Here is a 26,794-nt window from a genome sequence, read left to right on the forward strand (position 1 = left end):
CTGTATAAATGGCCAGCTGTAGGCACCTTGGGGATTTTCAGAACCCACTGAATGCAAGATGATAACTCTAAATCTCTTAAGCTTTGAAATCACAGAATCTCTGAGATCAAAATAAAGTCACCGGCAAAACCACTGTGAAATGTCAAAGCAGCCTGGATTGGGGTTTAGCTTTTCAGTGGGTCTGTCATGAGGTGAGACCAAACACTAAAATAGCACCGAAGTTTGCAAAGATCTCCTGAAAATCTGAAAAATTTAAGACCATTTGAAACAAAAGCCTTGGCACCATAAATCAATCTAAACACACAGAGACAAAACTGGGATTTGAATGACAACTGTGAAATTTCAGCATCAGGTCAGGCTTTTTACCTGGATAAGGAATAAGACACTCACAGACCAAATCTCTTGGATGGCATTTTACTCTTAAGTTTGGGAGGAACATTTTGTTCCCTGTGCTCCTGTCCTTTCAAACTCACATTACACCTTCACAAAACATGAGTCACCAAAGCATGAGGTGCACCATCCCAGTGAAGTGCTCAGATTAACTCCAGAGCCAGGGAAAATAAAAGCAGTACCAAAGAGCAATTCATCCTGCCCAAGTCAGATGCCTACAATGGGATGTGCTCACTGAACTCTATCTTTGGATACCTGAAACTTGGCAAAGAAAATTTCACATCAGATGTGTAATATTCTTGATTCCTTAAGCCAATGGCCTATCCCAGTGGTGGTAACTCCACTTCATTTTCTTTTTGTGCTTCTAATTACTTTTCATTATATCTTCCAACTTATCTGAGACATATTTTGAGAAATGTTGGCAGTTTGACTCCCCTGTGATTTCTTAAAATCATGGCTAAAAGCCCAATCTGACATTAATATATTTTAATTTAATTCATTACTCCATTAATTCAAAGTGATCTGAGAGAGTCTAGAACATTTCTGCAGATCTCAGTGGAAATGTGGCTGAACATCTTTGAGATGTGTGAGCTGACAGACACGGAGTTTGCCAGGTGAGGTTGACAGGACACACAGCTTTTGTTATGGGCTGCACTTTTTGGTGGCAATACCCCAGAACACCTGCACAATACACCACATCTATTTTGCTGGGCAGCAAAATGTTCTCCAAAGCTTGATGAAAGTGTATGGCAGCCTCACTGAAATTTTATGCACATCTCTCAAGGAAATATGAATGCTTCATGTCTTAAAGTAATCACCAAGTACAAACTTGGTTTATTGAACACTCCCTGACCACTGAGGTGGTGTGGGCTGGACAAGAGCACCAGTGAGTGACCACTGCCCCAGGGGGTTGAGCCCTCTGAGGAACCTGAACCTTCACAAGGTCATGTAAATGTTAAACCTGGGAAAAGCTAAGACTCTAGCATCAGTCACCAGAAAGAGAAAAATCAATTCTGTATTAAAAAAAAGTAGCTTATGCAAGTTAGCTGTGAAACAGAAGAATTTAATTACATCACTAGAAATTTAGAAAGAGTTGTTCCATCCTGTTGATTTTGGCAAGTCAGGTCACTGGGAGTTATTGAATGAGACAACATCAGGGAAAAAAAGGAAGGATGGAAACATGAAAAGAAAGAGAAAAGGAGACAAGGAGCTGATAATGACACATTCTGTGAGTGGTCAGGAAAGCAAGAGAAGACAAATCACTCTATGGTCAGGGAAGTCAAGAGAAGAGATCAATAATATATGTTCCATGGGGCATAAGTCAAGAAGAAAAGCAATTTATAATGAAGGGAAGCATCATTAAAAACTTGGGTCAGGACTTACTGGGTGCTGTAAACCCTTGGACCTGCTCTGGGACTCCAGCACACCCATTTCTGGTGGTGCCACCCCACCCAACACAAAACTTGATGCTATGAGCCCAGAGCTGATAAGCAGCCACATTTAAAGGCAGCAGGGCACTGCCCCACCTGCACAGCTCAGGTGCTGGCTCCTTGTATCTAGGCATGCCATCAGCAATGTAGTGCTAAAAAAGCTCTTCAGGATCATTTTGGCTGTTCTGTGACATTAATATTCATTTTTTTCCCTCAGATTATAGCTTCACTTCTGAAGTTAGAGTAGTAAAAGTAATATCCCGTTGCCACAGGGCAAAAACTTTCATTCCACACTTATGTAGTGTATGTTTCCACAGCAAAAAAAGTTAGTGAAAAATGGGCTTGTTAAAGGGACTCCACTTAAAGTTAATGTTCCAAACTTTTTTTTTAATATGATGTGTAAAAGTGAAGTTTCACATCCAGAATTTATTAAGTAAGAGGAGTTGGGCCTCAAACGTGCTACCAAAACCCTGAGGACACTGCAGGAATATAAAAGTCGAGGTTTTTACATTACATACTAATTTTTTTTTTCTTTCTCATTCATGGACTGCTTGAGGTAAATTGCTACATGGAAAGTAAAAAGGAGAGGCTGACAGATATCACTGAAAAACACATCCAAATATTTCACTACCCATATTGACACAGGGAAGAGCTCAATCTCCCATCATCTGGAAAGTCCATTTAATCTGCCAAAACCTCATTAGTAATTACTTTCATTATTACCCCGTCCCCAAAAGGCTATTATCTTTGTTAAATAATTGATAGTTCTGCCTGTCCCTTTTCAAAGGTTGCAGTCTAAACTTTCTGAGAGAAAAATCAGGCTGGAAGATTGAGTCTTGGGTGTTTGCAGCCAGAAAAACCCACATTTATGTCTGTGCAGTCAAGACCTGGGCACACAGGTAACTACACAGCCAAATGCATTGGTGAGGGTCTACTGAGACATTTCATCCTGCCTGCTCATATTTTTAGTGTCTGGTAAGAGTTGGGTAACTCTGATACAGTTAAACAAGGTTAAGTTAACATGAATTCTCTTGTATTTGTGGGGGACAGGATCTACTCAGCTGCACAGAATATTCCTTGGGCTTTGCTCACCCATGGAAATTCCTGAAGATTTGACTGAGGGCTTTGTAGGGAAACATCCAGAATGCCTCATGTGGGCTTTACCAGCAGAGGGGAACCCAAAGAAAGCCTCACCTTCACCAGCTCAGCACAAAAAATTCCCTGAGGCTGGGAACAGACTCATTCACCCACATCCTGCCTCTGACAAGAAGGATGTTGTGTGCTCTTTGTAAATGCACACATTTCTCCATTTTCACAACTAACCCAAACCATTTTCCTCTAGAAATCGTGTGGTTTTAGGCTGTTCAATACAGAATCATTCCCATATTTATAGCTGATCTGGATGAGCAACAGTAACAGTCAGGTTTTCATGTTTTGCTTCAGTACTTGCACCTCCAGCAGCAGTGATAAAGCACATGGCATCACACAAAACCCACCAAAAAGGCAGCAACACCAAAACATTAAAGCTATTTAGACTGAGAAATTACTTTTGCTTCTGGTTGAAATTTCAGAAGGAAGTCTAATTTGTGAATAAGTATTCCTGTATCTGCCTGGGCACTGTGAGTGCCACCTCTGCAGCAAAGGAGAGGGATGTGTGACCTGCAAGCAGAGCCTGGGGTAGGCAGGCTGGGGCAGGGGGCACATGAATACCATTGCCCTGCTGAAGGCCTCAAACTGCCCACAGCCTTATCTGCAAACTCACCAAATGTGCAAGCACAAGAAAATGCTTTGGGCTTTTCACGCACTGTGAAATTTGCACACACTACAAAAATGAATCCTTGTTTCTCCTTCTGTGCTCACTGAAATCCACAGTTCAAAACTTTGAGTCCTTAATCAGTTCAGCCAAAACATGTTTATTCAGAATAGGGTTTTTCTCAGATTTTGACTCAAGTCATACAAAAGAAGATCTCCTAAAGCCACACAGAGATAATGCTGCCCTCCAGACTCCCGTTCCTGCTTTTGCACAGTTTTATAAAGAAGTCTGTTCTCCTCTCTTTTTGAAAGAAAAACCTTTCATAGTTTTCATAAAGGAGTTGAGAGTATTTAACAATTACTTATCTCCAAAGGCATGTTTAACTCCCCTCATTTATAGAGCTGCTGGATAATATTTACATGCTCTCAGCTCCCACTGGTGACCTCTCTTTCCCCACTAACAGTACTCCTCAGTTCCCATACTTTCAAAAGTAAATATTTTTACTTTCTTTCTTTCTTTATAAGCACATTGGAGTCATTAATCCCTTTAGAATCCAGTGCATTCATTTCCCTGGGTATAAAAGATTTCTTTTTCACCTGCACAGAATATTTTCAATTTACCCTGAATTGCAGGAAAGGCTCCAAGTTTGCAGAAGACATTGAGCACCTGAGTGCATCCAACCCTCATCTCTTCCTCCTGTGCTGCAATTCAAGCTTCTCCCTTTTGTCCTTCCAACAATAATCCCAGAGATCAGACAATCCGTGGGACTAACTAACAATCCCTCAACACGGTGATGGGTTGAATAACAGTGACACATGTTTCTGGAAGCTGATAATGAACCCTTTTGTAATTCACACAGAGAGGGACAGCACTTAAACACAGCGACCACACGTACAAAAGGAGAAGGAGCCACATCCAAACCCATTCCGTGCATTTTAACAAACAATTAGAAAGAAAAGATGTCTGAGATTGAAAGAAAAAATGAAAAAAGGAAAGCGGGCACAAGATGGAAAAGGGGTGAGTTATTCTCATGTTTCACTTCAGGTATTTTTAGGTATTTAAGACTGAGCCATAAGATGAAGATTTTATTCTTGCCTGTTTTTTAACTTTGCTAAGCTCATCACACCTGGCAGAACATTTCCTGAAGGCTGCCAAATTCTGAAATCAATTTGTGGAAGAAACAATAATCAGCCATTAATTGATTTTTGATTCCCTATTCATCCCAATCAAATTCATCCATGTGCCCTCATAAATCCATGATTATTACAATCACTCTATCGTGTTTGTCCTTCCTTGCAGGATGGAGCACAAAAGGAAAAGCCACAGTAATTCTGTGGGATGCCACCAACCAGGTGCTACAAACTGACCCCAATACCGATGGTGCCTCCCTGCATCTCTCTGCAGGCTGGTTTCTTCCTCCTGCTCCCTTGAGCCAAAGCACAACAGCTCAGCCAATATTTGGGAGGCAACAGAAGCTGCACAATGACAACTTGGCTGGTGATCGTCTCCTCAAATCGCTCAGACCTCGAGCTTATCGAAATCTGACTTCTCCAGAACAACCTCCAAAACGTGACTAATAGGCTGATTCTCCTCCAACAATATCTATCTTGGTTCCTGCTGTAAAATAATCAATTACACTAAATGGAATTATTTATACAGAATACCAAAGTAGTTCGGCTTTGGTGGAAGTAATATGCTTATCAGATGGATTAAGATCTAATAGGCTTTTCTCTCTCAAAGTATAGCTGTTCCTGATAGTCTATCAACCCTCTTATGTAAATTACTTTGCTCTTGACAACATAAATTAGATGAAAGAACTATATTTTGTTTACAGATTTCAAGTAACAGGATTTTAAATGTATTTTAAAACCGTGCCAGTACAATCAAAAACTGTGTTTATGAACTGAAATTGCCCTAGCTTGTTACAACTAATGAAACAAAAGTGAGCTCTGAATACTTTTTGTTAATATGGTGACTCCATGAAAATCAAATATTTATGTCTTTGGTCTAGACGAATTAATACACAATTCCTCTACCACAGGGGAAAAAAAAGCCAATATCTTCCTTAATGGGTTGTTTAATGGAGTATCTTATTTCTCCAGGCTCAGCTCAGAAGAGCTGAGGTCTGCACAAGGGTTCAGGGCAAAAGGGAGAGGAAAGCAGGGGCTGATGCCTGGAGCCAGCCTGGGACCACCACCAGCACATGAGGGTGCCAAATGCTGGCTCTTCATGGACAATGCACGGTCAATTGCTGCTCCAGGAAAACTTGATCAGCACCACATTCAAGAACATTTACTCAGATTTCTAGGAGTTGTGTTTGACTTCTCTCAACTCTTTCCTTCAGCAAGATGGTAGAGGAGCCCTTGTACTGCACTTGAAATGGGAGGAAATGTGCCTTTGGAGTTCCGTTAGAAGTCCTAAAAGCGTTCTTTGGAATATCTTTATCGTACACAGCTCTAAAAAAACATTTCTTAAAATGCATGCAATAAGTAGAAGCAGTAGATTACTTAATATATTTAGTATATTTAGCTATATGGAAATGATATCAAACAAAGCAAAACTTTGGACTTGGATTGATGTGAAAATACAGGAAAAGACAGAGATTTGGGCATTTGTAGATTCATTTTTTAAACCTGGGTAACACAGCACAAAAGCAGTTTGGCTCAATATGCCCATTTCACAGCTCTGGACTAATTAATATCAAGTAAATTACAGTTGGCCCAGAGCTTGGATAAGCAAAACATAACAACACACACTAAAACAAGTCTTAAATAATTTCATCAAAGCCCAGATGATTTTCGCTATGAGATGCAAATAAGCATTTTTGCCAAAAGAGAACAAATAATTTATGATGCTATTTAAAAGCTGGTAACTGCTTCTCTTATCTGAAAAAAATAATAAAAAAAGGGAAAAAACCGAGTCCCTGGCTTGATTATGATTCACTGTGTGTGTCAGTCCTCTGCATCAAGGGAGTGAGAGCATCCTTTTATCTGTGTTATTCGTCAGGACAGATTGAATAATGACAAGTGGAGTGCCGAGCAGAGTTTACTCACAGATTGGTTAACATCATTTTGTTCCCAGAACAAGTCTCACCGGCCCTTATCAGGAGTCTCCCAGAATTGTTTGAAAGTTACAGGCAGCACACCAAGAAAATTAATTTCCCTGTCTCCCTCCCAGTGTTGTCCAAATCCTGTTACCCTTATTCACACACAGCAATTCAGCGATCTGAGCACGCAGGGCTGCTGCATTTCTGCTTAGTCTCACTAAATCCAGTAACATACAATTTCCACAGACCCATGCAGAGTTCCTTTTCCATTAGGCTTGCAGATGAAATTTTCTTTTACACACACATATTTTATTGCTGTTTGCTCTAAATTCACTGGCTGCAATTATGAGCTTTGCTCACCAACAAACAACAACACTGGGAGGATTTTAACAGAAACATGGTTCAAGCAGCAGCTGTTTGGCCCCAAGAGTGTGGAGCTCCTCCACTGCTGAAGGAACCATGCCAGCAGAGAGATGCCACTTCTGATTTACAGCAAGAGACACACCAGGGATGTTTTTATGCCTTGGGAAATCCAAAGCTCCAATATTCGAAGAATATAGATTTTCTCAGCTCACTACCAGAATTAGGAAAAATATATGTGACTGTATTTTTCTGTATATTACTCTTTCAAGTTTTCCTTGAGATTTGAGCTTTATGAATGGATCCAAGAGAAATGATACAATGGGAAGTTGCTTGTACAGTGCTGACTGGGAAGATGAATTCAGGGAGAAAATTAAAAATATAAAGATAAAAAAAGCTCCACCAAGATGTTCTAACTCAAATATGGATGGGTGCAACTTTCAGTGCCAGTTTCCTACAAGAAACATAGGCTGTCTGATTGCACCCTGCATGTCTGCATGAGCATCTGTGGGTCTGTGCCATGAATTTTTAAACACATATTACCTTTTTTAATCAAATTCAGGGAAGATGATGCTGATGATTTCATTTACATTCTGCTTTAGTGGAGACCTCAGCATGCAGTAATGTACTGAAGAAAACAAATCTATGGTTAGAGCTTTATGCTTGTTCTCAAACAAATTTCTGGTGTTTTACCTCTCATCAACATCTGTGAAAGCTGCCCAAAACTGCTCACAGCAGCATGGGCACAAATGAGAGGTTTTTCCACCCTTCTGAGTAGTCTGCCCCAGTTCTGGCAAACCAGTCAGGATTTCTGCTCCTCAAACTGCTCAAGCCAGTTGGGATCCCTTCAGCAGAACCAAGAGAAGGAACCATGGTTTGTGCATTTCTCCCAGGGGATGTAAGAAAAGAAATCTTCAAAGGGTGAATTTCTCCCAGACCTGCCAGCTTGTCACTTCCGACCACTGGGTCCCCTTCCCTAGGAGCTGTCACTTTGTTGATCCATGCTCCAAACAGACCCACAGCTTGTTATGAACTAATTCAACACTCAGTTTTAATTCTACCACATTTCAAAACCTGTGGTTTGGTTTGTTTGGTTTTTTTGTGTTTTTTTTTTAATTTATAGGCTAGAGGCAGTCACATTAAATAAAATTTACAGTACTTTCCTGAGGACAAGTGAAAAACACTGAGGTTACAGACCTCTCCAGAATGGATGCTGAACAGATGTTTTCAATGTCTGCATTCTGAACTGAAATTAAAGGACACAAATGTCTGTGGCTTTAAGATCTCTGCCAACAGCTCGTTAATACCAACAAATGGCATCTAATGATGCCTCAAAATGGGTGATTTTTCTAATTCTCCTTTTTGGGAAATATGATTTAACCAACTAAACAAAATAAAAGAGAGAGAAGTGAAAAAATATCAAATAATAAAATCAAGAACTTAAAACAGGATCTTAAAAGTCCCAGCTACAAAGCCTGACAGCCACGCAGAAGTCTGACAGCAGAGATAGGGTTTAATATTCTCTTATGTGAGAGAGCTCTGAATCTCATTTAATTTTATCAGATTTAGAATCATTTGCTAAGGTCCAGACAGCCAACTAGTGTAAATCAGTTGAGCTCCATTAACTTCTACGGAATTACAGTTTCCAATTTACATCAGCTGAGAACCTTGCTGTTATGCTGCTATTATTAGCTGCTATTTATAATGTGATAATACCTAAAGCAATCATCTTAAACATGTGGCTCAACAGGCTCTCTGGCATTGTCCTGCAGGCTCTGGAAGACTCTGCTCCTCCAGGCCATGTCGCCCAGAAGAGCAAAGTGTTCTGGGTTGCACTTGCTCCACAGTCAAACAAATGGAGTGCTGAGGATGTAGTCCACTGGTTAATTCTGAAATCTGAGCATAGGCTTGCTGTGATATACAAATATAATAATTACAGACCTAATAGTAACAATATTGTATTTTATTATATAAAAGCTGTCCCTTCCAAAAAAAAATCTCATAGTGGTAATAAGCAAGGGATTGGGAAGGAGAAAACAGGGCCAGAGAATGACGTGACATGACAAAAGGACAGCTCTGGAGCTGCAGGGAGAAGGGGAAGTCCTGCACTCTCCAGGGTGATGGCTGGGTCACTTGTTCTCAGGGAGTCAAAAACAGTACAGCATGTAGACTACAAAGATCCAAATCCCTCATTTCCTAGTTTTAAACAGAAGTTCTGAAGTTATGCATTGCTCTTTCACAGCACAGAGTGAAGGCAGCCCCCAGTCCCAAAGCTGAACCCCCTTCAGAGACAAAGCAGATTTTTCTCCGAGGTTTAGCACTGCCCTGTGCCCACACCAAGGCAGTGTGGGAGGATGGACACTGAGATGCTCTGCTCTGACCAGGAGGGGGTACACAAAGAGACACCAAAGAAAAGGTAATTCCCATTAACAAATGCAGCATGAGGCCCACATCTCATGGGATAATCAGAACTTTGCAGCTCTCCTAATCAAAGCAGCCTCTGCTCACTCCCTGGCTGCCTCCCTTTTTTGAAGCTGAACTTCTGTTAAGTTCAAGGGCTCCAAAAGAGAAATCCTGTGCAGATCTTTCTCTTTTTACTTATGAACTCCTACTCAGTAGACTTCAATCTCACAAAGTGCTCCAGCTTATGCAAAGTTTCTCTGAAGCAAACGGGAGCGTTCGCACACCTCAAGTGCAGAGCTTGGCTGGATCAGGGTGGCAGCTTCCTTCTCACCAGGCTCTGAGGCACACAGGACACTGTTAAATATAGCAAGCTCTCTGTTCAATGGAATTTTTTTCCTCCTAGACTATCACTGGCTGCCAGGTTTCACAGCAGTGCTGTCCACAGGCTGCCACTGCTTGTCCCCAGTGAGGGACACGGTGGGTGCTGGCAGAGGAGTAAGACAGATCATCTCTGAACACATAAACATCATGAAAAAGTTTCCCATTAGCACCCAATAACTGTTACTTGCTTCCAGCAAATACCACATTAGAACATATTATTCTGCCCCTGTCAATAATCTGGCTGAGTACAAATCCTGAGCTGTTTGCTGGGTTTGTGCTGCTCTCTAGGAGGATGATTGAGAGCTCTGTATAGACTGATCAAGCAACCCATTAATATTTCACAGCTGGGCTCGGGCTGACTGGCAGCAATTATTCCACAGATTACTTTTTCATTTGAAGTGCAGCTGGTCATCCATTACTTTCTCCACGGCTTTGAAGCTCCAATAATTCCAATTATTTTTATCAACAGGAGACAGGTAAACTGGCTCTATGGAAATATTCCCTGACATGGGCACTGAGCAGGTGACTCAGCCCACCTCCATTACAAATCCACTCGTGAGAGCTGAGATGTTTGTGTTCAGTGGCAAACTCCCTGATTTTCCAATCTAGAACACAGTGTGTATCACTGCTGTAAAAGCCTTTAGCTTTAGCTTAAGCTGAAAGTTGGCAGTCACCAAGCTTTCCTTGTGTCCTCTATTGCCTTAGACAGGGCTGGACCATCAGCTGGTTTCCATTAATGAAGATATTGGTCAAATCTCTAAGTGGCATCCTTCAAAAATAAAGCCTTGCAGTGCCACAGGGCCACCATGGGCAATCTCATCCCTGAAGGTTGTTCAGCCCCACTCCACAGCCCTGGCAGAACCTCTGGGATTGAGCTCCTGGAGAGCTGGAAGTGGCTGAAGGGACCCAAGGGCAGCTCTCCCACCTGGAGGGCACCTGTGGAATGCAGATCCTGAGGTGCAGGATGGTTCTCTCCAAGCATCCCAGAGGGGATTTTCTGCATTGCTCAGAGCAAAGGAAGCCTCTCAAGCTCTCCCACGTTTCCTGCCAGCTCTCTCCTTGTATACAGCACCACAGATCAAAACCTGCAGCAGCCTGAACACTGAAATTGTACAGACAGGAAGGGTTCAGAGTAAAACTGGCAATCAGATCTAGTCTGCAAGTTTGCACTTAATCCTGGAAACATTAGCTGGATTGAAGCTGACTGCTGAAGAGTTATTCTCCCCTGCTTGACTGGAAGGTCACAGACATCCCTGATATTAACAGCCTGGCAGAAGTCAAGGCTCTGTGTGGATGGACTGCTCTCTCCCCATTCCTCATCTGCCCAGAACTTTCTGCTCCACTTGCTCAGCAAGTGGGCACTTTGAATAATGTGGGAAAACACCACTTATGTATTCATAGGGTTCCTCTGTCTCCCTGCTGCAGTACTGCCAACTTTGCTTCAGGACAGATTTTTATTCTGTACCCATTTTTCTTAATCTGAAGGTCTGTTTAAAAGGTCTGCTCCACAAAATGATAGTTCTGCTGCTCACTGCTCTGCTCTAATAGCAGCTACATTTACTTCATTTCAGTGGGAGTGAGATTGCTTCTCTTTGACTCAGTGGGAGGGAAACTTGGGCGATTTTTTTTCAAGTCCTCCCTTGAGCATGTGCACTGTAGCACATGCTTACATTAGGACCAGGCTAATAGGATTTACAAAGTGAGGCTGTAGGGCTCTTCCTTCCCCCATTATCCCCACCAAGCTCTTTCTTCTCTCCAGTGCCACCCAGCAGGGATGAAGTGAAGGGATGTGTGTGTGAAGTGCATGCTGCTGTCTGCATTTCTCAGCCTTCTTTTCTGTTCTGCTCCCAACCCAACTCCACACACGGAGGCTCTGAGACTTCAGAGCAAAAGGAAGCCCAAAGGCAGATGCAGAGAGGTACATTTGGGATATTCTCCTCCACAGACAGCACTGCAGCTCTGCCTCAAGCCTACGCTGCTGACAATCCTCAGGACTGCTGCTGCTTTCCCCCAGTGTGAGCCTGCACACTCCCACTCAGCATTGTGTGCAGCAATTCCTCCCCAGAGCAGGGAGGCAGCAGCAAATCCCAGATTTCTGAGTGTGTACTGCATGCTTGTGAATGCTGCACTGGATTTCCCCTCTCCTGCAAGGCTGGAGACCCAAATCTGCCCAGGAACAGCCCCACCTGGAAGTCAGGCTTCCTTCTGCAGGGCACAGGGATTGTCCCTACATGGTGCATTCATCTCAAACACTTGGAAAACACGATTGGAAGTGTCCTTATTTCAGCTCACTGAGTATGAAATAAATGCATAATGTCCAAGAAAGTTACCAGAAGATAATTTTACTGCTATAATAGCCCACCTTACTAAGTCCCTGAAGGCACACTCCACAATCCACCAAGCACGGGAGTATCCCAGTGGGTATTTCTGCATTGCTGCTTTTAAAAAAGTGAAAAAGAAGAGTTCAGGGAGCTGCAGGACAGGTGGCCACACTCACCTCCTGGCCAAGCAGGGGCCTCCCTGGTGATGCCCATTCTCTCATGCAGCAAGCCTTGCTGAGCACAGCTGCTGCCATCCCAAAGTGCCTCCAGCATCCCAATCCCAAACCACCTGGCCTGCTCAGAGCCCTGTGGTCCCCCCGGGCTCCAGGTGAGGCTTCCCAGGCATGGCCTCGGGCTGAGCAGCCAAAATCACTGTCTGAAGGGCAACAGGCTTTGCTTGGGGAGCTGAAAATCCCCCTGTGTGCCCTGCTCTGCCTGGAGACCTGGGGCAATCAAATATTTAATGTATTGAGCACAGAACTCCCTGCTAAGAGGGAGAGCAATTAAGGACCTGCTGACTCATCAGATATCAAAGGGGAAGAGACACAGCAGGGAATAGAAACATTCCGGAGGAGCCAGACGTCTGTAATGCACTGGGCCAGGAATTCCCATTAACAGCATCCCAAACAAGCTGGGAACAATGTTTGCTTAAACTCCCCAATGGGGAGCTGCATCACCAAGAGAGGAAAAACCAAAGGAAAATGGGTATTTTGAAATTTATAGAGTTGGTCCTTTATTCTGCAATAAAAATGTCAGAAGATGGCAGTGTTATGGTCCTGAATGCCTGCAAGCTGACTGTGCAGCCCGAGGAGCAATGTGGATATTTTGGAAAATATCCTTTCAGCTTTTTCTGCAAACCAACTGTGCATGGGCATATGTTTTATTAGGGGGCCACTCCTGGTATTTCTGCCTGGCATTTTTTCCTGCATGTGCTGCTTGCTGGCCCTGAACCAAAGCCCTGGATAAAGGAAGGTGAGTGTGAGTCTGAGCCAGGGACTGGATCTTCAGGTCACCTCTGATTTTGCCTGAGCAGAAGGCAGCGTGTGCAGCTGCTGAATCTGTGTGCTGATAACACTCAGGGAAAAGGATTAGAAGGCAAAACTCAATTCCAATAAACTCATCCATGAATTAAAAAAACCCTGAACATTAATATCCATGTGAGCAAGACTGCTGTGAGTACCCAGGTCCCATAAGTGCCTGTGTGAAGTGACTTGGAATTTTCTGTGCTTCACTGTCAGGAGACATTAAAAATCTATGAAACTGAGAAGTTCCTAAAGCTGACAATGCTGAAGGATTTCTACAACATCACTGCACATCCTTTCAGATAAACCCATGGCATTGCTCACTGGTCAGCAGCACAGGACTGGACAGGAGTCCAAACCTTTGTGATTACCAGACAGGTTTGGCACCTCCAGTGCTGCAAAACCACACTTAAACCCAAGGAACTGCAGAGAGCACAGGACTGGTGCCTTACAGCTGACCAGATGTTCCTTGGGAAAGCACCTTTGACATCACAGAATGTTTACTCTTCTGAATGCCATAACCAAAGACAAATAAACTTTCTCTCCAAAAGCGTAATTTAAAAACCACAAGGGCTGGCCAAAGCTGCTGCTCCTCTCTGCTCCAGAATGTTCCTCTGCTTCCTCTTCCACAAACCTGCCTGGTGTCCTGCAAATATTCCCATAAAATTACCCACCTGTAGAGACAACATCCTGATTTCTCTGCCTGAAGGTCACTCAAGTGAATCTGTGTCCCTCACTTGAGGTGCTCAGTTTGGCTAACCTTAAAGCAAAGTGCCCTTTAAGTGTATATCACTTTAGCCCTAAAACACCTAATCATTAACAATTTAAAGCCAAAAGGAATTTAAGTGAGTTAGACATCCTGTAATAGACCTTTTGACTAGGGCCATTAGGAACATTTTGGTTCAGTTCAGCCATAATTTATCATCCTGAATGGAATTTACCTGAAAGGCAAGCAGTGCCTTCAGCTCTTGGAGTTATTCTCTTAAAAAAAAAAAAAAAAAAGAAAAAAAAAAAAAGGAAAAATTCCATTCAGCTTTTATGATTTCCTAAATACCTTAAGGTTATGAATACCAGATAGCTTCCAGCTAGGCATTTACTGTGTCTGTAATAGCCAAAACCTATCCAAAATCTCCTGAGGCTAAATACTGCAGAGAGAGAGAAAAAAAGTAATCATTTTATATTCCAGTGCCTGGTAGGAGAAACCTGCTGAAAGAAGGTTAAAGCAGTGTAGAGTGGTTTACCTCACCAGGTAATTATCACAGCTTGGGCAGCTCCTCAGCCAACAGCAGCTCTGCTGATCAGGGCACCCACAAAAGCAGCAGAGCTACCCTGGAACCTCTGCAGAGCATCCCCCAACACCAATGCACTCCTGGATAGAGATGGTAAATTAAGAAATGGGCACAGCTTAGCTATTAAACAGCAACAGGGCCATAAAATATGACATTTCAGCAACTATATGTGATTTTTAGGCTGGTGTCAACTTACAGTGATGCTCCAGTTATTCTGTGGAATAGAAAGTCTGACAGCCTCTATAAACATGGCTCATTTTTATATGTGAAAGGTATAAAAATGCTGATGCATTATACTGTTGTATATAAACATGAAAAATAGCAAAGGTAAGCCAGAAAAGGTTTAAGTCCTTCAGAATTTAATAGAAAAAATATCCAACCATCTTTCTGAGTGATTACAGAAAAATTATATCCCTATCAAAGAACTGTGAAAGATAACAGAAAGCTGCTGGGATGGACATGTTCTCTGCTTAATTTAGTAGATTTTGAATGTCATTTCTACCCAACTGTTGTCACTCCATTATTCTTCAGTTTTAAATATTTTTTTCCTATATAGACAAGTATGGAAAGGCTATGAAATACCTGAAATATTTCTCTAAATACCAGAATATAAAAATTCCATATTCTCACCTTACACTGCTAATACTGACATGTATTACTTCTCCCTCCCACCCACGACAGAAAAACATGCATGGCACCAGATTTCTTTAACACAAGGCATGGACCACCCTCGCACTTCAGCTGCAGAAATTTGGGTACAGCTGGGCTGGCAAGCCTCAGCACAGGAAAGAGATTGTATTGAACAGAGAGGTCCATTGCTTTGATTATAACAAGATGATGTTGAATGCCTGACTTGGCATGGCTGTGAATGACTTTTAGTGGAACTAAGGTCAAGAAAGATGGGAACTTATTAAAAATAAATACATCAGAGGAAGGGAATATGTATGCTCTGAGACTGCCACTGACTGCAGGTTTGAGAAATATTCAATTCACTCATTAAAACTCAACAGAGACACCTCTGATTGGACTCCTCATCCACAGAATAAAAATGGAAGGGCAGAAAAACAGTGTTTGAGTGTGAGCCCTCAGTAATGAGACAGCATCACATCCAGCAAGGTCATCTGTCCCCCATCCCCATGGCACAGACACAACTGGCTACTGCCACGTGCCTGCAGAAAGTGCAGGCAACTGCTCTGCTTCCTCTTCCCATCTTTTTGGAAGGATTTTCACAGGGAGCTGGCAGCTTTGGTAAGCAATTAGTGTATATTACTAAGACACTTTGCAGGGTTTCTAGAAGCCAGAAGGAGCCATGCTGGGAGATCTGCTTTCTGCCCTAAATATAGCAGCGTAAGAAATGGAACGCGAGTGCCAGATTTCAGTGGGATTTCCCAGGGTGAAATGCAGTGCACACATGGCTCATTAGAGACCTTTAAAACAGAAACAAGCTACAGATTGCACCAGAGTATTCCCTTCCCAGTGCTGCTGCTGAAAACATTTTGGATGGATGGTGGTCATTTCCCCACCATGGATCTCATCATCTCTCTCAGTGAGCATTTCAGCCAGCACCTCCAACATGAGCATCAGGGAGAACTGTGACTGAGCAGAGAGTTCAGCCATTTAACTTCACATTTCTTACTGGATGGATTCACTTCAAGAACAGGAAAACATGCAATGAGAAAAAGGGAAGAGAAATGAGCACAAGAGATTAGTTTACTCTCAATTACAGAGGTGTAATTGTCCACCATTTCCAGGTTCCTATGCCATGTTTCCAAAACTGGAAGCCTGTTTCTGCAAGACTTCAGAGCATGGATTTGAATTATTTTTTCCAGCTATTTCTGTCTGCAGAGCTCTCTTGGGTCCTTGTATATGTTCTGTACTGCATAAATCCCCACAGTATCCATGTATTTGTTTTCAACTGACAAACTTTGTAGGTGAGTGAAACCCATTTAACGTGTCACCCTGCAGATTATTACCAACCCATAGCCATAGTCTCTTCTATTGCCTATGAGGGGGGAAAAGTAACTCCAAAAACCTCCAAACTAGGACAGACTCTTCTTTGCAATTGCCCAGACACTGTCAATAATTCAAAGTTTAAAATCCCTGTCTCTTGCAGTTGCCTTCTGGAGCTCTGTGCTGCCAGGCTGTTCTTCCCTCACTTGTAACTGTGCAACCCCAACTTGATGCTCATTTACATCCCTGCAAGGGGAGAACTGAGTCATGAAACAACTGACTGGCCACTCCATGCCTGTTTAGCATAATTTACAAACAAAACTGGAATTACCTGCCTTCCCACCCTGGCTTCTGACCCCACCTACAGCACAGATTTCTGCCCTCAAGTTGAAAGCTGTCCCCTTGTGCAGATTGCTCCTGTAGGGAAATCTCTCAATGCCATTTTGGTGAGTGCAAATTTGTTATGAGCTGCCCCAGCTGGCAGCTGGGAGGATGGAAGGTGACCACAGTGGTGGTGGGAAGAGAGCTGAGGATGCCCCAGCTTCTGACATGGCAAGAACAACAGGTCTTTACTGGCCTCAGCCTTCCTGTACTGAGAATTGTTATTTCAGCCCTGAATATGTAAAAGCTCCTCATTCTCAGCTCAATATAAAAAGGACTGACAAGGCAAACTGTTCTGCACAAAAGCTTCCTATTAGAAGAAAGGTGTAATGGCAGTAAATGTAGCTCCACTGGGAAGAAGAAAGGAATTACCCACATCAGCTTTCTAACATCCAGCCTGCTTCTTGGGCAAAGCACAAGGCTGAATCCTTTATCATACCAACAAAGACAAATATCTTTGGTCAATAGGAAACTTCAAATAAAGATGAAATTTGCCTTTCAATCTATACCTGCTGGTGAAGTGAATTGTTCTCCCTTCTAGACAAAGCAGTTTTCTGTAAATCCACCTGGTATTTCCACAACTCAGCCATCAACTGCTCAGGCTGAATTGCCTCCCCTTCACAAGGCTCAAGGCATTCCTGCAAGCCTTCCATCAGCCTCTGTTGATGACATCTCCCTGTAAATAAGTGCTTGATTCAGAAGTGGTTTGTGAAACTAGCACAAATATGTAACTAGCAGGAATTCCCTTTCTACTGTACTGGAGAAAATAAAGACTATAAAAGGCATTTGATTTCCTCGTTTCCTAGAACATAATTCTCTAATGTCTTGTTTTGAAAGATTAATATTTGTTGTCAGAAACAATACCACCCTATTAAATAACCTGAATCAAAATCAGCACCTACACATGTCTATATGACTTGCACCTAAAGTCATAGAAGTAAAATAGAAATAGAAGTACTTCAGGACTCTGCATAAAGAATTAAAACATTTTTTTCTTATTCTTCAAATGAACAGGTGCACTTTTCCAAGCATGTTTGCTTGCTAAGAAGTTAACAGAGGCAGCTCACAAATGTTTTCATGTATTTACCCGCAGCTGCAACTTTAGGAAAAATAGACAAATAACGATGCTTCCATTTCTGACAATTCACCCATGGCCATCTCAGGTCACTCTAAAAGGTTTCAGACCATCTAGAGTTTTTCTGTGTTTCAGTGTAAATAAAGAGAACCTTGGGGAAGATAAAGAGTAGAAATCAGATGCACATTCCTGCTGAGCTGTGAGATACCAGGCATTAATGAACAAGGTGACAACACAGGAGAGCAGAACACTCTCATGCTTCTCAACTTTGGCATCTTCAGTGGAAAAAATAAACAGCAGAAAATGGCCATGACTGCTGCTACAACATACAAACTTTGATTTATGTCAGGCCTGTTTTTTCAGACCCACCACATAAGGAGGGATTTAACAGCACCAAAGGGTGCAAGCAGAGACATCACTGCCAGGAGCTGCATGGAAATGCCACCCCTGCTCTAGGGACACACTCCATGTGCCAGGATGGCCAAGGAATGGAGCTGGCATGAGAAGGATACACTTTTTGCAGCATCAAAAACTCAGGCACACACAGGTGGAGATGCAGGGAAATGTCCACGGTGTTCCCAACCCCAAAAGCTCTCCTGCTGATTAGCTCTGCACACCTCCAGCTGAGAAAAACCCTCTCCTGTGTTCTACAGGACAAACTGGGCCAGAAAGGTTTAGCCAATAATAAGCAAAATACTTTTGGAAGTCAAAAAGCCTGTACAAAAGCAGAAACCACCAGGAGCACTTAGGCAAAAGATGTGCACCTGCACCCCTGCATCTGTGTCTGTAGCACAGCAGCTCAGGAATATGGGCTCTGCCTTGGATTTCTCATCAGCACACCACAAACCAGCCTTTGCAGTAATGAAACTTTGATTTTAGCTGGTTAGCCCACACTGGAGAATCATTTGTGAGGACCCTCAGTCACCTTAATTGCACAAGGATAAAATAATTCTCAGGGACCCCATGTGTGGGAGTGAACTTTTCAGGTTTGAGGTGGTTTTTTGCTTTTCCTTTTCTTGTGGTGGGATGGAAACTCAAAGCACTTCAATTAGAAGCAATTACTGGAGATGTAGAGGCTTCTCTGAGGTTAAGCTGCCCTTCATTTTCCCAAGAGAAGCCTTTAATTAAATGCAAATAATCACAAATTTCATATAGAAAATTGCCATAATTTCTCTTTTAGTTACTGGATCTCATTTGGAAAGGAAAGGGGTGGCCAGTAGCACTGGGTGGACACAAAGTAATGAGAACTCAAGAGGTTAAGGCTGAATTACCTGTGTGAATCTATTCCTCTTCTCTAAGTCTGGCTGCAACCACATCATTTCAGTGCTAACAGGCTGTCCTTCATGCAAGTGCACTGGAGTGCAGTCCCTCAGAAAGAGGCTAAAATACAAATAATTACCTCAGTCCATCTTGCTGCTGGCCATGGCAGCGGAGGCAGGACGGGTTCAGGGGAAGATGCAATTGAAGTGGAAATGGCCAGAACTAAAACTCAAGCTATGATGAATTTGAGTGATATATTCAATCTCATCTCCACTGCAGAGCTCTGGAAGAACAGGCACAGGAAATGGCAGCACGTATTTTAAATGCTTCTATCAAATGAGGCATGGGAGTGGAGAAGAGCTAATACAGGGATAATATTTCCCCCCTTCAGGAGGGCAGAGACAGACTCTGCACAGCACAGGGCTGCAGTTCTGGCCTCAAACCCCTCAGTCATCACAGCAAGAGGGTAAATAAAGTAAATGCACAACTGTGGGAAGAATAGGGCACTTCTCTTTTACTTTTTGTTCAGCCAAACACGAGCCCACCCCACTGAGCAGGCAGGACCCAGCTCCACGCAAAGCACAGGAAGATTTCTGCTCCTCAGTGTTTCAGACTTTCCTCAGCCATTTACAGTTCTAAGAGAAAGCCACCTCCCTTCCCTTTCCATGGTTATGCTCCAACAGCAGGGGCTCAGAATGCCAAGAAAGCTTTTCTGAAAATCTTTTGGCTTTGCAGTTCCAGGACAAGAGGAAGGAAGGATGGAGGCTACTGCAAGCAGCACCTCAGCCTGAAGGCAGCCACGCAGAACAGCTGCTTCAGAGGAATTGGATTTTTGTTCCAGCACTGGCTGCTAGGTTTTGAAAGCCTGGAAGGCCACTGCTCTCTGCTGTGCAGAGAGTTCAGGAGGGATGTTGGGAAGCTTAGAAAGAAAAAGAAGAGCTCAAGGAACAAGAGCAGCAGCAGCAGCAAACTGACTCGATGGCTCAGCGTGGCACGTCATTTCTGTGTGGATTCCCAAATTAAATCATTCCTGCTCCTGCACTGTGAGAATATGGGGAAGGATCAGGTTGTAAGCTGTTCAGAGGACTCACTGATTATCGATATTTTAGCAGGGAGCTTGTTTTTGTTCTTTTGCACATTTATAATAATACCTTTTACATGTTCTCGAAGAGACAAATCTCTCTCTGCTTCAGAACTGCTAGTGTGAAGATCTTTTGTTGGCACTGAGGTGAATGCTAATATGAAATATCTTATTTCTTCAGATGAAAGAAGCTGAGAACAATCTCCTCTGGAGGGAGGTGGCAGGAGGGAGGATCTGGGATCAAGAGTTTATGACTCACCCCCTGCACAGCCCACCCATGCCCTCCTTGCTGTTCCACCTCACACTGAGCAGCTCCTCCTGGGCTCTTAACCCTTCCCATTGTGCTCCCCCCATCACAGCAGGAACCTGGGGCACCAGCACACAGAGCCCTCTCTGCTCACAGGCAGAAATGCCTGGAAATGAAGGGTTATTCCAAAAAATAAATTATCAACCTCCCATTGCAAACCACCCAAATCCCTGCCACTCTCCTCCCTTCCCCATCTATGTGTCTCCCTCTGTTCTTGGAGACATCTAACAAAGCCATCATGTATTTTTAATGCAATCAGGTATTTTCCTGCTGGGGATATACACAAGAGCAGTTATTGAGTCTCAGCAGGGCCCGTACAGCAAGTCTGGAGACGATGGTTTGCCTGCACACGTGCACTGAGCTGCAGGTGTGAGGAGATGGGCATTGCTGAGTTTCCTCCAAATCAGAAGTTATTAACCAAGGGATGTGTCCTGGAGTATCTGCATGTCAGGGCTAAATTCTCTGGTGTCCAGGAGGAAAACAGCACAATAAAACATTTCTCTGCTGTGGGGACATTTATAACACCTTTCACTCCTGGCGAGTAGTAAGTACAGAATTTATGCAGCAGCTTCTTTCACAGTAGAGACACCAATAAATAAAACTTCTCTGTTCTGCCTCTGAAAAATGCAGTAACTAAGTATGTTTGAGATATTTGTTTCTCCTGGATGCATAGTTCTGTTCAAATTACTTCAGCATGAACAGTGGCTCAGAAACATCTGAGAACTGAGAGCTGGAATCCTGTCCATCAAGATGGAAGCACAGTCACCTCAGCTCCTTGTGAAACCCAACACAAAATATTTGAGGGGAAAGGGCCACCTGCCATCCTAATACTCTGCACACCACAGACTGCCTTGAGCAGCTGTCAAAGAAGAAACCCAAAGAGTTACCTAAGTGATTGCAGTGCAGCACTTGGGTTGGTGGCACGAGTAGAACATTTAATATTTCACTATTCCTTTGGCTCCCACAGCATAATCTGTCAGCATATCCAATGCCATGGCAGGTCTCTAAAAACTCAATGGTTCAGCAGGGAGTAGAGACAGAGAGGTAAAAATATGGGGACCTTTCATCATTTTTCAGTAACAAGGATGAAGAAAGCCTTATGTGCTTGTACTGGCTGAGAAAATGTGGTTATTAGGATAATAAAAATGAAATATTATGAGAGACCAATGTTTCAAAGGTGTAACACTAGAAGAAACTGATGCACTTAACTCAGCAAGTCACCACTACCAAATTCTTGATGCCCTGGAGGATGCAGCAATGCAGGGGTCAAACTTTCAATAGCTTCACACAATATCCTATTTAAACTGACTATATTATTCTAAACTCCAAATGAGTGAAGGCAAAAAGTACTGTATGTATCTTAAAAAAAGATAAGTAATCCCAGCTGCTTTTCATGCAGAAACAGAAACCCTCCAGGAATGAAATTCGGATGTCTAAAAAAGAGTAAAAGAAAAGCACACTTTATCCCCAACCTGGAGGAAAGAAATTAGAAGTTGCTGTAAAGAAAACTGCAAATAAAAAGCATTACAGTGAAGAGATTGATCCACTGATGTCTGTGCCAGGATTCCTGCTAAATTCCAGCCAGGAAGGTTTTCACCCATAGGAACTTCTTCAGTTAATAGTACAATCACTCACAGCACTGCTGGTGTTGTCAGGCCACTGCAAGATTAACATCTTTATATCAGAAGATGCAGTCCATGGGAATGAGGAAAGGAGGGAAATACACAAAGCTCTTGCGTCGTGCACGCAGCCTCGGAACAATTACTTGTTCTACAGAAAGAGCAACATGAATTAGGATGGGAAAGTGCACAATTCTGTAATGTGTGTGTGTGTGTGCAAGGGGGAGAGGGAGAGAAAAAGAACTTCACTCTTTCCTTAATAAGGATGTAGTAATATTAATTCTAACTCCAGCCAATTTTAGCTGACTGATTACAGCTGCACCAGCAGAAGCTGAAAAGCTGATCAGAGTTCCTTCCCATGTTGGCCTTACCATTGCACCTAAGAGACCCCAGAGAAATCATGAAAAGGGAACATAAACAGAACAGTCATTTTCTTCTGAGCCAATCTCTGATTTAAAAAAAAAATAAATTAGAACAAAGTCTATTCCTTTAAATCATTATTAATAGAAGAATCCTGCCAGCTAGGGCAATGAGCTTTCCTAACTCTAATCCATCTTTACTGCTGTGTTATTACCCCACTGTTTTCCTGTAATTGAAATGTGGCAGGTAGTTTACACACAAGAGGGAGTAATTGTATTGGAAATAACTGTTCATAACCAAATTTTAAAAGCTCATTTTTCCTAGCAACTTTTAATAAAGAAAGCAAGATAATAATGATATTTAGCATTTGTGCCATCCACAGCAGCATTTTGTCTCTCTAAATTGCCAACATTTCATTCAACGTTGCTAAACCAGACCCCTTCAGCTATGAATGCAGCCTGAGGCAAAAAATGGGGGGAAAAACTGAACAATTGAATTAATTTGTTCCTGTTCAATTAAAATAATAAAATATGGCTGAACTTCATGCTGAAAGGTGCAAACCTTGTGTGGTTATGGAAGGAGAACCCAGAGGTGGCGGGGCCATGGTCAGGGAGCCCAGGCTGAGCCTGACTGGGCCAGGAGGGGAAGATCCCCCTGTCTGTGCCCCATGGAAGGTGGAAGGAGGGGGTCACTGCCTGCCCATTCCTCTCTGCATCCCCCTGGAGCTGCACACACAGATGGCACAAGCAGCCTGCACAGCCTGGAAGCAGCACACGCAGTCACAGAATTATTTAGGTCAGAAAAGACCTCTAAGATCATGAAATCCAACCACTAACCCAGTACTGCCAAGTCCACCCTAAAGCCTGTCCCAAACTAGCACAGCTGCACATCTGTAAACATCTCCAGGGATGGTGCTCTCCCAGTCTGGAGGAACATGTAAAGTTTGGCTCCTGAATACCAAGTTGCAGAATATTTTATTTACAAAACTGATCTGAAGCCTTTACTTTGGATGATTCTTAGAAGACAGCTCTCCAGGAATTTCAAGGCTTGCAGGCTGACTAGGGGAAAATATTATTATTTTCTATTTATTGCAGTTCAAAGTCCAGTAGAGCCTGCCAGTATATGACTACATATACAAACAGCTCCTACCCCCAAAAATTACAATCCATAACAAGCAATAGGAGGACTGGGAAGATGAAAGGAAAAGCAAAAGGTCCACTATGGTTTGATGGGCAGACAAGCAGGTGGGTGTGTGACATTTAAATGCAGCCACAACAGGACACAGTCCTCATCTCTCCTGTTTAAAGCTCTGCCTTGTGCCTAACAGGCTATAAAGCAGTACTAATGCATAGTGCTTCAGACTCCTAACACCATTTAAAACACCAGGCATTGTGTGCTAGCCTTGTTGAAAGAGGTCAGTGCACTGTCATTGCCCATTATCAGAGCTTTCTAGCTTTGGACTGCTTAAAATAAGGATATTGGTTTACTGTGGTTATGCAAGCACATCTTTTCTTGTAATATCCAGAAACTAAGACAACAGGAAGCTTTTTAAAAAATGCTTTAAGCTCACTAGTAATAGGTGAAATAGAGCTCCTCAGCACAGCACTGGTGTGCAGCATAAAATATCTGTGCTGATATGCACAGTCACGGGCAATGCTGCTGCTGAGGAGCTGCATCACGGGCTGCTAATGCAGGTGGACCAGAAAGGGAAGGTTGCTAAGAGCTCTCATTCCAGCTTTATAATTAAGTTGGGACCTACAAACCCATGCAGGGGCTGTGCCCACCTCAGCCAAGCTCTGGGCAGTTCAAGGTTGAGCCTGCCACAGCTGGAGGTTTAGAGCAGCACAGCTGGAGGTTTAGACTGCCACAGCTGGAGGTTTAGAGCAGCACAGCTGGAGGTTTAGACTGCCACAGCTGGACATTATGGTCACCACAGCTGAGGCTGAGCCCAGCACAGCTGCAGGTGAGCCCTCTGCCACATTGGTGTGACTGCAGGATGCAGCTGTGGCTGTGTGGGACCTGCAGACAGTTCAGTCACACACAACAACCCACAGGCAGTAACAGCACTTCCCCAAGGCCAGTGTGTGCAAACCACAGACTTAATACCAGCCTTGTCCAAGGCCTGAATGAAGCAGAGCACTCTGTATCTAAGTATCATTGGCTGGTTGAGTGCTGGATGGTGGTTTCTACCTCCATTAGGTTAGGCCACCTTCAGGGTACATTTGGGTTTCAACTAAATTGGTGGCTTTGGTCCAGATTCATTCTGTGGTTTGCCTTAAAAATCCAAGCCAGGTTTAGAGGCAGCAGCCTGGCCAGAGCCCCCTGCAGCCCCAGAGCAGCTCAGCCCTGGTGTAAATGAGCACAGCAAAAGGAGCTGGCCATGGGAACCAGCTGTGGGACAGGTAAGTGACATTTGAGGTCCCCTCTAGGCCTGTTTTTTATACAGCCTGTGCTGGATAAAGGCATTTAAAACAAACTGAGTATCAAACAGCACATGAGAAATGAATGATTGTGCCAGAGGACAGAGCAGACAGGGACCAGCTGTCCCCACACAGGTGTGACACTGCTTTGACAGCCCTGTGTAAGAGGCAACAGCCCACATATACATTTGTTTAACCCTTGAGCATTAAAATAAAAGCAAAACCTAGAATAAATTAGTGATGCTTGCTTGTTAACAGCCACTGATTGGAAGTTTATGGCTTGATTTCACAGGAGTTGTCTCCAGGAGCACAAGCCAGGAGGGCAGGCAGAGGGCAGAAGAAGGGAGGCCAGGAGTGGATGGATACTGCTACAGCAAGCATGAGGAGGTGTTTTTTTATCCTGAGATTGTCTTGCTTCACCTCTTTCCCCCTTCTCCACTCTCCACTCCCCACTATCAGCATTTAAAACACCCCTGAGTTTTCCTGAGCAGGTTTGCTGTGCTCATTAAAATACTGTGAGCACTTATTGGCTATAATGAGCATCATTAAATTCTGGTAAGCACCAGGACTGTTCTGTGGAGTTGAACAGACTCAGGTTCTGGAAGGAGAGCTCAGAGGCAGGAAGATGCTAGAAATATTCCATTTTCCAGAAGAACAGAAACACAAACCTTCCTCTCCTTTCTGCTCTGCAAGCACTGGGGTAACTCAGACCTGTCAAGCAGCTACTGCTCACTGACTACTCAGATCACTCTTCTGCCCCAGAAGGACTCTCAGCTTCTCTTATCAGAACAGGAACAAATGAAAGATTTTTCCATATTTGCATCTGCTCATTTGATAATTTTCCTATGTTTGTTATTTAGAGATAAAAGTCTGCCTCTAAAAACTCACTTAGCCAAGTGGTTTTCTCAGCCTCAGGGAATGGTGCAGGAGGGATTGCAGAGCAGGATCCAAAGCAGCTGGCGAGGCTGCAGGAGCAGCAGGAGATCAGGAGATGAATGGGTGCATACTGGGGCAAGACTCACATTTTACATGCCCAGTTCTTGTATTTATTTCCAACTGGCTGTGCCAGAAACACTTACCCTGAGTAGTGTGGCCATGCCTACAACCATAAAGCTGCTCCCACTGCAGGACTCAGTAGCACCACCTGTGTTTTTATCACCAAATGCTGTTCATCATCCACTAGCATTAGTAGATATGAATTAACTAAGCCATACACAAATATGCTTTACCCTGGAATAATCCCCAGTAATCCGAGGGCAAGTAAGGAAACAGAATGAGACAAGAAATTGAAGATCAGTGCATGGCTCTAAAAACCAGTCTGTATCCTATGGGGGGGACAGAGCTGCTGGAAATGGGAGGTTTCTGCACACATCCCTAGGATGTGGCACTTCAGCACCTGGCCAGCAAAATGCAGTGCATCATGAGAGGGCAGTGGTGGAGGAAGAGCACAGATGTTCACCTGACTTCCCAAGCAACCTGTAGAGAGCTGACTGACCACCACCAATTAGCAAAAATATTATGTTATTAGAAAGAAATAGAGCTGTATTCCTGAAAAGTGATAACTTGAAATCCTTTTGTTTTGTTCTTGGGTTGGTACCCACAGCACTGCCTGCATGTTGAATGATCAACTCCTCCACCACTTCAGAAATACCCATTGCTCACCTCCATTAATCTAAAGACCATGCTTCAGCATGAAATGGGTATCAAAACAGCATCCATTTCACAAGATTAAACAACTGCTCTGGTTAAGCATTAATTGCTCCACTTTGGCCACTCTTTGCCCGCTCACAGGAGCTTTTTGTGGATTACTGCTTTATAATTGCCTGCTCCCTATGCACACAGGCACTGCAATCTTCTGCACACCTTGACAGCAACCTGGTTAGAGAAAATGAACACTGCACATTCTCCTGACACAGCATTTTATCTGCTGGGTACAGGAAGCCAGA

At 43.3% G+C, this 26,794-nt stretch overlaps 1 protein-coding gene across 1 annotated transcript in view; it reads right to left on the reverse strand.

Annotated features, from left to right (window-relative positions):
• SGCD (sarcoglycan delta) overlaps positions 1-26,794 on the reverse strand; it is a 297,976-nt gene that overhangs the window by 85,841 nt on the left and 185,341 nt on the right. The gene's annotated exons all lie outside the window — the stretch shown is intronic.

Source organism: Molothrus aeneus, chromosome 15 (assembly GCF_037042795.1).
Source record: "Molothrus aeneus isolate 106 chromosome 15, BPBGC_Maene_1.0, whole genome shotgun sequence".
Taxonomy (NCBI): domain Eukaryota; kingdom Metazoa; phylum Chordata; class Aves; order Passeriformes; family Icteridae; genus Molothrus; species Molothrus aeneus.